At 48.8% G+C, this 14,229-nt stretch overlaps 1 long non-coding RNA gene across 1 annotated transcript; it reads right to left on the bottom strand.

The window, feature by feature from the left end:
* Positions 1 to 3,443: 3,443 nt before the first annotated feature.
* LOC123479684 (uncharacterized) lies at positions 3,444 to 12,492 on the bottom strand. Its single transcript, XR_006655377.3, has 4 exons — positions 12,330 to 12,492; positions 11,078 to 11,244; positions 4,095 to 4,170; positions 3,444 to 3,554 (listed from the first exon to the last, which is right to left on the bottom strand). It is a non-coding gene; the product is annotated as an uncharacterized lncRNA (long non-coding RNA).
* Positions 12,493 to 14,229: the final 1,737 nt, after the last annotated feature.

Here is a 14,229-nt window from a genome sequence, read left to right as displayed (position 1 = left end):
ACAGAGAAAGCCACTTCTATGTGGCGATGACCCAGCGCACTCCCCTCCTTTATGTCACTTCTTGGCCCCTGCAGGCAACTCCTGGCCTCGTCCAACCCCTTCACCAAAAAGACAAGGAACTGAGTCCCTCAACATGTTCACGATGTCCCGGGGGCTGATCCACATCCTGGTCCTTCTCTCTTCACATTTCCAAGCAGCTAAGGCCACGTGGGGGAGAGGAACATGGTTTCTGAATCCATGCTGCCCTGGTTCAAACACCAGTGCCACCATTGACTAGCTCTGTGACTACTGGCAACTCACTTAACCTCTCTGCCCCTCAATCTCATGTATAAATTAGGGATGATGTTAAAAGCACCTACTGCCTCGGACTGTTGGGAGGATTAACATCAGTCAGGGTCTCAGCAGAAGGAGAGTTTCATGATGGATTATTTGTAAAGGTGTGGGCAGGGCGTAGGGACCCCATAGATGCTGCAGCATCCCAGGGCTAGTAACAGAGGGGCTGCTATCCCACTAGAGAGTAACAGGGGGGCAGCCCAGTGCCTAGATAGTTACAGTGAAGGTGTTATTACTTCAAGCCTGAAGGGGCAAAGCAGAAAGCAGTTGCCAGATCTGGAGAGAGGGTGCCCTGTGGAGACACTGCCTGAAGGAGCTGTGTCCTTTGGTGGAGGGACACAGTGGCCCATGGTGACCCAGTAAGAGAGCAGGGGGAATAAATACCCGGACCTACTCTACTCCCTTCCTCCCATTTCCTGCCAGTATCTCTCAATGGTCAAACCCAGTCAGAAGGTAGAGGGCAAGAGAGTTCTTTGATGTTATCCATGTAAGTCACAGAGCACAGTGGAGAAGGCTGGAGACCAGGCCTTGCATCCTCAGCTCTATAAATGAGAGTTCCTGGGTTGTGCCATTGGAAGGCACAATAGTACCATCTCTCCCCCTGCTCCCCAACCTTTTCCTGTTTCCACTCACAGGAAGGAATAAGGTCATGATGGCAGGAGCTAGAGCAGCCCTGTTAGACCACAAAGTGGAAGTCACGTGTTGAGGGTGCCAAGCAACCAGGTCGCCAGAGTCTGAATCCCAAACAATGTGGGACCACCTTGGCCAACTAGACACTAACTTATGGGCTGTTCCGTGAGAGAGGATTAAACTTTTATTTTATCCAAGCCATGTTATTTTGGCTTTTATTACAGCAACTGAACTGATATCCTGACCAGTACAAGATTTAAATCAGTTATCTGCTCAGATTTTAGAACTATTTTAGGCTGAGCTTTTTAAAACAAGCAACAGTGACTGGAAAGTTACTGCTCAAAAATTCTGTTAAGGAATCTGCTTTCCAGGGAGATTCAACATAATACAGTAGGGAGCAGTGTTTGCTGGGGAAAAATTTTTTTTAACCTAAGACTTCTCTGGAATTGAGCTGTTCGCTAAGCCAAGTTCATTTGTCAGCAGCCCAACCACTCTGTGTTCACAAGGAATGAAAGAGAGCTGCTTTGCTTCCTAGTGGCTACCAAACAAATCCTGAGATGAACTCTGATTGGACCAATTTGTAACACTACCCATCCATGAACCAATCATAATGGCCTTTGTACTTCAGCTGCTCTGATTGGCTGGTGCTAAGTCACATGCTCTTTGTCAGGGTGAGGTGTCACTGGAACCTCCTGGACAGCATTTCAGAAAGGGGTGGCTCCCAGTGGAAGCGCTTGGTACTTGGCACAGAGGAGAATGCAATAGTTGCAGGAGGACCCCAAGTCAGCAAACATCCTTCACACTCACCAGTATGAAAAGAAAGAAAATTAGAAATAACATAAAGTATTGTGATCCCCGGGGAAGTTGCTGTGGGATTTCCCATCAGCCACTCTGCAGAATTTCTTTTTGGCAAATGAAAGTATTGAGCCAGACTAACTCTTCCCAGGCAACATTCAACATATGTGACTGTCTGCAGAAAGTAACTCAATAGGAGCAAGAGACACCCCTGGCTGGAGACCCAAGGGACATTTCCAAAGCTACCAGCAGTGCATCCTCCGGGTTTCAGCAACTTTCTATGAAATACAACACTGGAGTTCATGTGAAATAAAGGGGGTGACTATGTACCAAAGGGTGGGGTGTGAGGCTGGTTAATTTCACAGGAAAGATGAGGTCCTTCCACCCAATGAATAGGAGACATCTGCTTCCGCTCCAACTGGTATCGTTGCAGGGGTGCTGTTTAATCAAAGAGCACGTGTCCCACACTGTTCTTTACAGGAGATTTAAAGCAAGACTGTTTGCAATGAGATCTAAGTGATATCTTGGTTTGGAAACCCCCATCTGCAAAGCTTGTATTTTAGTTTGGGTTTCCCCAGAAGCAGACTCTGAGACAAAGATTCAAGGACAAATAATTAATTTGGAAGGAGAAAGAGGGAAGAGGAAAGTGAGCCAGGGAAGGGAAGACAACCAAAATTAAGTAAGTTATCCAGATATTTACTGTGGACAACTGGAGCTTAATCCCACCGAGGGACCAGAAGCTGGGATATTTATACACCATTCCTTCCATACATCTGGGACTGCTGCTGGGGGGAAGGGCAGGAGCATTAATTCTCCCATTGAGCTTGTTTCCAACAGCCAGGGATGGAAACCAAACTCATACAAAAACATGCAGATGCTAGGAGCTGGTAAAACCTCAGGGCCACAGAGAGCGACCGCTGCTCCCTAGGTGTAGGTTGTTTGTTTGGGAGGAAACAGCAGGAACAGTGAGGAAAGGAAAGGGAGGACCGCCAATCGAAGGGGTGCCCATGAACTGGTTACCTTTATGGGCAGCTGGGGCTCAGTCCCAGTGGGAGCCTCTGGGAGATGGTGTGGAGTGCATTTCAGAGCTGTCTTGTGAAGGGGCGGGGAAGCGGGACATTTACCCACAATGCCCATCTCACAGCGGTTGAAGTTGTGCCGTCAATCCCCCTGGCCTTTCCCATGGCCTGCTGTGTGCACCCCAAACACACGGGTCCTCTGCAGAGAGGCAGGTGCTGGAGCATGGAAGCCGTAGGCACGTGCAGAACTGTCCACCGAGCTGCAGGCTGTCCTCTGGGGTGGGTGGAGTGGGCACTGATGCTGGCCAGGCAACTCAGGAGAAGGAGGAAAAAGGGAAGAGGCTGCAGAACCAACAGGACATCTGACATCCATTAGTGCAGCTAATCTTGTGGTAATTTCTGTTTACAGATGAGAGAGCTGGGGTTCAGAGGAGAACCGTGACTTGTTCTTGGTTAGGTGGCAAGTAAGGGGCAGTGCTGGAATTCCAGCCCAGGTTTAGTCTACAAAGACAATGTCTCTGTCTCTCTCTCTCTACACACACACACACACACACACACTTATTTTTTCCCAAATGATGTTTAGAGCATTATTAAGACAGAAGCCAAAAGGAGCCTTCTGGTGTCCTCAAATTTAAAAGATACATCACAAAAGATAGTTTTCGTTGGCGCTCTCATTCAGCCACCAGATTTATTGAGCATCTACTATAGGCCATACAAAGAGAATGAGACGGCAGCATCCTTGCCCCTCGGGTTTATGTTACCGCAGGGGGAAGAGACCTGCAAAGGCAAGGGTAGCACAGGTGTTAGAGCAGGCGAGGGAGACGGGAAGGGAGGCCCCAGCGAAGGCTGTTCCCGGACAGCAGCTGTGATGCAGGGTTCTTAGCCTCAGCCCTACTGACACTTGGGGCTGGACTTTTCTGTGGTGGGGACTGTCTTGTGCATTGTAGGATGTTTAGTCTTACTGTAGGAGATGATGTCTTTTCAAAAAAAATTATTGATTGATTTTTTTTAGAGAGAAACGCTGATTTGTTGTTCCACTTATTTATGCACTCATTGGTTGATTCTGGTATGTGCCCTGACCCCCCCGGGGATCAAACCTGCAACCTTGGTGTTTCGGAAGACGCTCTAACCAACTGAGCTACCTGGCCGGGGCTGATAGATTGTCTCAATAAAAATAGTAAAAAAATTATTTCAGAAGACTCTACAGTACAATGGCACGTATGGGGGGTGTTTGTCATGCTAGGTGAGAACTCTGAAGCAAATCTTGACTTCAGACGGGGAGCCGTGAGAGTCCAGAATCATTCCGACCACACTTACCTGTAAGCAATGGGAAGAACTTCATGGAAATGCAGCTGTTCGGTGTTGGATGTGACGAATGGCTGTTTTCTGGCACCTAAAATGATAACCATATTTTGCTGTGTATAATGTGCACTTTGTGCCCAAATTTTTTAGGGAAAAATAAGGATGTGCGTTACCCATGGGTATAATGATCACATACCGCGGATATGATAATCCAGGTATAATGTACACTGAACCGTGGATACACATCATACATGGCAAAATAGAGTATTCTCAGCAGGTCAATGCAAAAGCAGTCTGGGGGGGATACAAGCGCATTTCACAACTGTTTGTGAGCTCAGCTATGGAAAGACCAACATGGCTGAAAGACGGAGAAATGGAGCTGAGTAGAAAGAAACCTGTTTGTTCAAACTCTTGGCTGTCTTCGTATTACAGACACATTTATTCTTGACTCCATCTCAGAAGCTCTGCAGATCTTCCCCAAATCTGTCATTACCACCTACTCTCAAAAGCAGGGGATTGACGTAACAGTTAAGATTCAGGCCACCTGGCTCATCCGAACCCCAAAGTGAATTGGGATTTCATTTTTTTCAAATGAGGCACTTTGGTGCCAATAACAGTCAAGTCTAAGAGTCAGTGACCCTTGCAATTTCGAAACTGTGGTTTTTATTTTATGGCTGGTGGGGCCTTCCACAGAAGTCACAATATTAACACCGGAACAAACAAGTTTGAAAAGATGACATGACGGCGCAACGCCTGCACGTGTGCGTGAGCCCGAATAAACCCTGTGCAAGGGGCTTGCGTACGCACAACCATTCGTGGTAGGGCCAGCACAGGCCGTGTGGCCGAGGAGGTCCCTTCGCCCCTCTGAGCACCAGCTTCCTCATGTCTACAATAGAAATGGAGACAGGACCCGCCTCATCGGGTCGTTGTGAGAATTAAGGAGATACTGTGTGTAAAATGCCCAATAAGCTGATGTATTTGTGTCCTATGGCTGCTATAACAAATTGTCACAAACTTAGAAGCTTAAAGCAACAGGAAGTTATTATCTTGTGGAGCTGAAATCCCGGTGTCGGCAGAAGCGCACTCCTTCTAGAGGTTCGAGGGAAGAATTTGTCTCCTCACCTTTACAGCTTCTAGAGGCCGGCTGATTTCCCTGGCTCACGGCACGTCCTCCCTCTTCAAAGTCAGCATTTGGCATCTTCTGATCTCTCCCTGGCCCTGCTTTCTTACTCACATCACCTTCTCTGACTTCGACCCTCCTGCCTTTTATAAGGACTCGTGTGGTTTTACATTGGGCTGGCCCACATAATACAGAATAATCTCCCCGTTGCAAGATCCTTAACCTAATCACACCGCAGGGTCCCTTGTGCCACATAAAGTGACACCTGTACAGATTCAAGGGAGGAGGTTATGGGCATCTTTGGGGAACTGTTATTCTGTCTACCATAAGTGGCTAGTAATAGTATTACTACTAGTATAGCTCACTGGTTGCAGAAGCTCTGCAGCGATGTGGAATGGTGATGACTGTGGGGGGAAAAGGTGCTCTCAAACTGATGTATGAAAAGCGTCACAGGAAATGCTAATAGTGACTGCGATGGGATTAAATCCATGTAATTAAGGGGTGGTTCTTTTCTCCACTTTCATAACACTTACAATAGAAGTATTTTAATGAAAATATTAGTAAACATTAGTGAAAACAGAAATGCCTTAGTTAGCTATGCACATTACACGTACATACTGTTCTGGCTATCAGCTGACGCACGGCAAGCCACTGAGTGGTTCCCAACAATCAATCATTTGTCCTCAGCCCTCACAGTTCTGTGGCCTGACTGGGCTCAGCTGAGCCGCCCTCACGGGGGGTCTCCTGTGCAGGTGCAGGCAGATGGGAACTGGGGTTGACACCATCTTGACTTGGGCTGGACACCCAAGACAGCATCTCATCGTTCTCCCCCTGGAGTAGCTGGACTCCTCCCACTGTGGGTCAGGGCTACGCCAGGCAGGAAGCCCAGAGCTGGCCCAGCATCGCGTCCACCATCTTCTATTGGCACACCATCAAAAAGGCACAAGGTCAAGGCCAGTCCAGATTCGAGGAGGTATATGAGTAGACCCCACATCTCACGGGGGAGTGGCACACACATGCACAGAGGGGAAGTATTGATGACAGGCACCTTTTAAGTCAAGCAAATATGTATCTTCCTCTTCCTCTACCCACCCTCCCCCATCACCCCAGGGTGTCCCAAGCTTCCCCCTCCCCCATGTCGTTCTGGATGCCTTCCTCTTTTTCTCTGAGGCAGTATCATTGAGAAAGTGCATCACAGTTTTCTGGGGTTTCTAGTGAAGACACGAAATTTATCCCCTCTGGCAGCATCAAGAGTTTAAGTTTCTTGGAGAAGTTGAGGTGGGCTTTTTTGTTCCGTTTTGCCATTTTGACATCCTTTCCCACTTCCTGTGCCAGGACCCCAAGCCTCCTGTGGGGGAACTACTGGTCAACCACGGTGCCTTGCACTCCATTAGCCTGTATGTGGGCAAGTGACGCAAGCCAAGCCAAATAAACCCTTTCTGAAATTTGAGTCTTGGACAGAGTGGCCAAAAAAATTCTGGAAAAAAAGTTTTCAGTAGACACTGTAGGCTATTCTTCACCAGCTATTACATCCCAGGTGCAAGAAAGACCCGGGGAGGCTAAGGCAGAGTTTGCTAAGCTCTGCACTGTTGACGTTTCCATAGTGAGTGAAGGCAGGAGGAGCTGTTCTGGGCACTGTGGAACATTTAGCTGCATCCCTGACTTCTAGTATTAAGATGCCACATACATCCCCCTAATTGTGATACCCAAAATTGTCTCCTGACCTAGCCCAATGTCCTCTGGGGACCAGTTCAGCCCCTGTGCCTCTTGCTGATGATCGGTGCAGGGTGAGAAGACCCAAGCCAGTTTGGCCAGTGAGACATCAGGATGGATTTGGGGGGTAGGGGAGAGGCTCCTGGAATCAAAGCTTCCTTACACTCCATAGAGAGCCAGGGGAAGCAATGTTCTCTCTCTCTTCCTTACTGGATGTTAACAATTTCATAACCTGGCCACCTTGCAGCCACAGAGGGAACCAGCTTTTAGATGAAGCCAACAGCGGATGGCAGAGGGAGGAAAGAGAGAGGACCTGGATTCTCAATTACATTCTTGAATCTCTGAGTCAAGCAGCCTTGGAGCTGCCTTCCCTACCCACTCGCTTACTGCTGAGGCCGGTTTGAGTTGAGATTTCTGATACTTGCAGCCAGAGCATCCTGAGTAACACATCATCTGAGCTGGAGGGAACACTAGCCAATTTATGCAGCCAAGATCCCCCATGGCGTCCTGTTTCCAATCCTTTCCGAACTTGCTTCTGGAGCTCTCTCCATTCCTATAAAGGGCCTTGCATCCTTCTCACAAATTCCCCTTCTGTCCCTGTTGGCCAGAACCGAGCCTGTGACCTGCAGTGGGAGAATTCTGTTACCTCAGTTAACTAACTTCAGCCCCCAAACCCCAACATTCCCAACCACCATACTACGTGGGGCTACCTGAGAACCTGTTTGCTGAGTACGATTGACTCACCTGGTGTTTCACAAAGTGCTGCTTATGAGGCATGCAGGAGAGATTGAGCTGTGTGTGAAGGGGCTGATGGGAAAATCAACCCTGAAAACATTCTGGTAAATTCTAAAGCAGGGGTGTCAAACTCGTTTTCATTGGGGGCCACATCAGCCTCGCAGTTACCTTCCAGGGCCGAAATAATTTTAGGACTGTATAAATGTAACTACTCCTTAACTGTTAAGGAGTTGAAATTACATTCGACCCTTTGAAGGCAACCGCGAGGCAGATGTGGCCCCCAGTGAAGATGAGTTTGACAGCCATGGTCTAAAGGAAGCACCACACGGGGTCGGGGGGGCATGCCAAGGGGAGCCCATTGCACCCTTTGATCCCACTGGGCTGACCCAATGTGTCCTGAGGCCCAGCGGAATTAGGTAAAAGGGCAAAGGGAAGGGCAAGATTCCATGGTGTGGCTCTGTCACCAACTCATTCTGTCACCCGAAGGGAGTTGCTCCTCTCCCTAGCCTCAGTTGCCTCATCTGTCAAACGAGCATTATCATATCAACTTCTCAGGGTTGGCCTACAGTTTAACAACCGGGATGACACATCTCACCAGCTGAGCAATCTGTCTCAACTTGTTGAGGTGCAACTATGAAATTTTATTTTTATAGTAACTACTACCAAATATTCTCTTTTGAAAGCTCCTTTCCCCTCTGGGTGATGATAGGAATACTAGAGCAGTGGCAGGGTTATTAGCAGAGGCAGAAGCAGAGCGAGCAGCAGGCTCTCGCGGAGCGCTCCCTACACGCCAGGCTCTGCCCTGAACACCTGGCGTGCATTAGCTCCCCGAACCCCCACAAAGACCTAAGGAGGTAGGAACCAATATCACCCCCATTTTATAGAAACAGAGAAAGAAGAAGTTAAGTCATTTGTGCAAAGTCATGCAACTCCCAAGGGGTGGGCTTCCTCAACCTACCTCTCTTCGATTCCCTAACGTGTCAGACTCCTGGGTACCAAAGCTGTCTCATTTTCAGCTCTTACAACTCATAACTCCTCAAATTAAAATGTCCCTTTCAACGAGTGAAACACAACTACACCCAACGGGGGTGGAACTCAGGGGCACAATGTTGACCGAAAGAGGGCAGACATGAAAAGAGTGAGGACTGAGTGGTTCCACCGACCTCAAGGTCAAAAACAGGCTAAACTAAGCCAGGGTGTTAGACGGCAGGATGGAGGTTCTTGAGCAGGGGAAGTGGAGATGGGGTACAGGCAGCTTTCTGGGTGGCTGGAATCGTTCTGTATCTCGATCACGGTTCTGCTTACGTATATTCAGTTTGTGGAAATTATTAAAGATGTGTACTTTTATACATTTTTCTGTATCTTGTTATACATTTCAAAAAATTTACTTGTGAAAAACTTCAATCTCAGATTTGATTCAAAGTTCTATACACCCTCTGTCACCCAGTTCAAGCTAGACTCATGGCCCTAGGGGCTCGGAGCTGGGGTGGGGAGCCATTCTGCTGAGTTGGCTTCACCGTGAGCCCCGAAGAGAAGTGGCCCCAGCCACTGGGTGACCTCTGAACTTAGGCTGAGCAACTCACAGGGCCAGAGGGCTCGTAACATCGCCAAAGTTGTCTGACTTAGGCTGAGTCCCTCCAGAAGCCAACTCTGAGACAAGGGTTGGAATGCAAGGACGTTTCTTGTTTGAAAGGAGATCTTGGAAATACCTGTCGAGGGGTGGGGATGGGAAGAGGCATTCACGAGCAGGTTGCCACTGTGGACACGCCCACTGGGGGCCTCTGGGACGCTGTGAAGACCACACCTCTAGGTGCCTTACTTGAGGAGCAAGGGGCTCAGGTTTTTATCCACCAGCTTCCACTTGTCATTGGTTGAGGGCTGCTTCTGAAGGCATGCAGTCCCCGGAACCCCCAACCTGACCCTGAGGTGAGCCGAGCCTGCTCCTGTGGCTGGAGGAAGCTTTCAGCCAGAGAGCTGCAGGCGTGAACACCACGGGTTGAAGGGACCATGGACAGATGTCCAGCATGTGGAGTGAACGCCTATCCCCAGGCTTCCGGTTCTGTGGGGAAAATAAACTCTGACCTACTTAACCTACTGTTAGTCAGATTGGGTGTTACTTGTAGCCGAAAGCATCCCTGCGTGATGCATGGAAAGCAAGAAGATGCTGGCATGTAGACTGAAGCAACAGTTTAGAGCAAGAAGAGCCCTGGCCAGTGTGGCTTGGTTGGTTGAAGAGTCGTCCCATGGACTGGAAGGCTGCGGGTTTGATTCCTGGTCAGGGCATGTGCCTGGGTTGCAGGTTCAGTCCTTGGTCCCCAGTCAGGGCACGTGCGGTAGGCAGCCAGTCAATGTTTCTCTCCCCTCTCTCCCTCTCTCCTACCCTCTCTTTAGGGTCGATGAGCTTGTCCTAGGGTGAGGCTAAGAAAATAAAACAGACACATATGGCGCCTGACAGAGAAGAGATAGAAAAGCTGCTAAGAAAGAAAATTAAAATCTAAAAAGAAGAAGGAGGAAGAGGAGGAGGAGGGAAAGAAGAGACAGTAATCACCAGAGTTCAAGGAAAATGTACTTGGATGTCACAGGAAGTACCACAGAGGAGACCGACCTGGTGCCCAGCTGCTTTGTAAGGTTGGAATTAGGCCCTGCAGACTGGTTGTTGAAGGGAGGGAGGAAGGGTGAAGAGCTTGGGAACATTTCAGTTTGAAGAAGAGACCTGGAGACAGAGAGACCGGGTGAAAGAGGAGAGAGGCCGAGGTCAAGGCCAAGATGGAGGCAGAGATGAGGAGACAACGAGAACTAAAAGGTCGTGAAAATCCACATTCCAAATATTGACAGCAACCATGGCAGGTGGTTAGAGGAAAAAGTACGATTTCTCTCTTTCATATGCAGTTTCCAAGATTTCTTCATTAAGTGTGCGTACTTTTGTGAGTAGGAGAAGAATTACAGAATATAAAAATGCCCCACCTCCAATGCTAAACTTACAGTTCTCAATGAGACACTACCCACTTTGAATTGCTTCTCACTTTAGGTCTTCCATGTTTCTTGAAATGACTTAACTGCAAAGACAGTTCCCTTCCTTTACCGCCTCCTCCCTTCTTCCTTTTTTTTGAGAAGACTGGGTCAGGCAGAGGCGGCTCCGTGCTGAGCCGGAGCTGAGCTGACAGTGGGCGGACTGAAGGGAATTTAAGGAGAGGGGGGCTAGAAGCTACTTTGGAACTGAGAATTGGATTAACTTCTGTTTGCCTGGCTCCGTCTCTGCAAGAACTGTCTTGTCCTAGAGTCATGTAGGAGGGCAGTGGGAGGGAAATTGGCTCTGTTTACAGAGGCAATAAAATTCGGTATAGATGATTCATTCTTTCATAGATTCATTTAACAAGCATTCAGGGAGCAGCTCCTGTCCCACAGGTCCTGAGCTGCCCTGGGGACATACCAAGAAGAATGCTGCACAGTCCATGCCCATGAGCAGCTCCTCGTTGGCAGAGAGAGACACGCATGCGGACTGATAACACTAACACGAGAGGCTCGATCCATGCCGAATTAGAGGTTTGCTCAAAGGCTGAAGCTCTGCCTTCACCCAGCCAAATACAGATCTCGCTCCTGAAATGAAGAAGTCAAGAGTGATTAGGGAGATTCTTATTTAGAAGAACAGTGATGACAAATTGACGCAGGTGGTTTCCAAAGGGTCTTGACTTCCAAAACGACTGGTACTCTGGGAAAGGGACGTGGCTGAACTTGAGACCCACCCACAGGGCTGGAGGACGGCAGAGAGAAAAGACAGTATCATTTAGCATGCATTTGGCTGCGAGTAACAAAAAGCCAAACCAAAGTAGCTTCAACAATAAAAGCGTATATACGATCTTTACAAAGAAGCCCAGAGCGAGGTGGCCACAGGGACAGGTCAACCACGTGACATTGTCAAGAACCTGAGTGCTTTCTATCTCTAGGCCCCTCCTTCCCTAGTCTGGTAAAGAAGAGGCATATTTCCTCCCTTGTAACTCTCTTACAAGAGGGACAACCCTTTTCCAGAAACTCCTGGGCAGACTTTGTCTCACACCCTTCTGGCCAGGATTGAGTCACAGGTCCACACGTTAACTGCAAAGGTGGCTCGGTAAAGGCGCATCTCACATTTTCAGCCTCTGTTGTGGGCTGGGCTCTGCAGCCAAGAAGAGGGAGGGGAGTGATGGGTACATAGGCAACCAACAGTATTTGCCTCAGGAGGGAATTAACCTTCGCTGGGCACTATTTATAACCCCAGCTGTCCCCAAAATTTCCAACTTCCTCCTTAATATCTGAAAAACAATAGGACCCCATGACTTTAAGGAGACCAAACTTTTATCGGGTTCTTTCTGTAGGGTATTACTCAGCATCTCTGGGAGGTGTTCGTTCACATGTCCCATGGACCAGCCTTGCGGTTGCTTGGCAACCACAGTGAGCTGTCCCTCCCAGAACTTCTGCTCGGCGTCTACCATTCTTAACTGCCTGCACCAGATGCTTCCCCATCCCCAACACCATCTTGACCTGGAGGTGGTACCAATCCTCTTCCTTAACAACCCCACAAAACATGGCTAGGTTAATTAGAATACAGGTTCAGCTACAGTTACTGAGACCCCCACTAGCAAAGCAACCAGGAAGACTGCACTCATGTATATCAGCTGAAAGGCAGCCCTGTTTATGTCTCTCACGTGTCATTCCGTGTGTGACCAGTCTGCAGATGATGATCACAGGGCTCCTTCTGTCTTGTTCTCTTCCATTCCTTGCATGATGCCCTTGTCCACACAGTTTATGGTGAAGCCCACAATGTCCACATTCCAGGCAGCAAGATGGAGGAAAAGGTGAAAGAAAGGACTTCCCTTGCTCCATCCCCCCCTACTTCCCCCTGGGCCTTAAGGGCTGATTCGGAAGTGAACCACATCACTTCCACCCATATGCTATTGGCCACCACATAGTCACATGGCATATCTAGCTTCAAGGGATGCTGGGAAATCTAATCTTTAGCTGGGCAGCCATCTGCCTGGCTACAATTCTATTTCTATGAAAGAAGAAGAGAATTGAGATTGGGGACAATCAGTATCTGACCCAACAACTAAGATGAGCTCATAGCAGGGACAACATTCTACTGAAGCCTTGGGGGTGACACAGGGGAATGATACAATGCAGAAAAGGAAACCCCGCATGAAATTGTAAGCACATAGCTCCTGGAGCCCACACACCTACATCGTACTTTCCCTCATGCCCATCTTCTCTCTCCTTTCTCTCACCTGCCGCCACACTGTGGAAGCCAGTCTACCTCCCATAGATGGAGGCTCCCTGTGTCTTGCTCGCTAGAATTTAGAGCCACCTCCTCTCCCTCCCCTCCCCCATTCCTTGCCTACCCCAGGTGTGGGCGATGGAACTATCCAGGTCCTTCGGAGGAAAGCCCTTTCTCTCATACCGTTCCCCATGGCCCAGGTGAGGCCAGCATGAGAGTTGTAAGCATATTCCCCCAAGTCTGGGTCCCTCTGCTTTTAGTCACACAAAGTGTGGTCCTCTCCATGGGCTCCCCTCCAGCACAAGGGGAAGAGAAGTCCAGGTCAGCCCCTCCCTCTCTGCACGGTCAGGTCTCTAATGGAAGATCATTTCCATCTTCAAATACGAAAGGACTGGAGCAAATACTTGATCAAAAAGATACGTATCTCTCCCAAGGACTCCAGGAACACCTCTGTCTCGATGTGAACTTAGAAGGTAATTATTTTTCTCTAAAAGTCCTGCTACAGACACACTTAACTTGCAGATGTATCCAGACGTTATCCACTGCTGTGCAGCGGTGAACAAGTTACATAACCACTCTGTTTCCTTATTGTGAAATGAGGTTAATGGCAGGCCCTCTCACAGCGTTGCTGGGGAGATCTAGGAGGATGGTAGAGGTAAAATGCTAGGATAGCACAGGACCTGGCCCGAAGTTGATGCCCAACAAATGTAGCTATTATAATTCCTATTACTAAAAAATAATAAGCAACCCAATATGGGGAATCTGTATCTGGATAATGTCATTGTTTTAGGACTTCCCCCAAGAGCAGTGGTTCCTCTCAGAATAAAGGGGGAAGACCATTCCCACCTTGGAAGACAGAAACTGCTTCTAGCCCACTTCAAGAAATTGAACCCTTGAGCCTCACCTCCAGGGCTGTCTACATGATTGGCCGGGCCCGGCGTGAAACGCTCACGCAGAGCCCCGTGTTCAAAAATGGTTAAGAATCTCAAGACAGCAACAGCAGAGCAGGCCCTGCGCAAACACACAGGCGCACGCACGCCACAAAGCCCACCGGCCCTGCTCGCCTCCGCGTGCAGGACAAAAATCACAGATGTAAACAGCAGGTTGCAACATATACTATGGAGACACCTGGAGACAGACGGCAGCCTGCTTTTTCCACTTGGCAACCTGTACAATCGTGGTAACCTCAGCTACGTTCACCAAGTCCTTGCTGTGACCTAGAGACCAGGCTGAGACACCATCTCACCCAACCATCGCATCCATGTTTTAAGTAACAGATGGAAGAATGAGGACCAGAAAGGGTAAGGAACTTGTCCAAGGGCACGGAGCCCAAG

Source organism: Desmodus rotundus, chromosome 6 (assembly GCF_022682495.2).
Source record: "Desmodus rotundus isolate HL8 chromosome 6, HLdesRot8A.1, whole genome shotgun sequence".
Lineage (NCBI taxonomy): Eukaryota > Metazoa > Chordata > Mammalia > Chiroptera > Phyllostomidae > Desmodus > Desmodus rotundus.
Note: the sequence above shows the minus strand (reverse complement) of the source record. Positions and strands in the feature narration are given on the sequence as shown.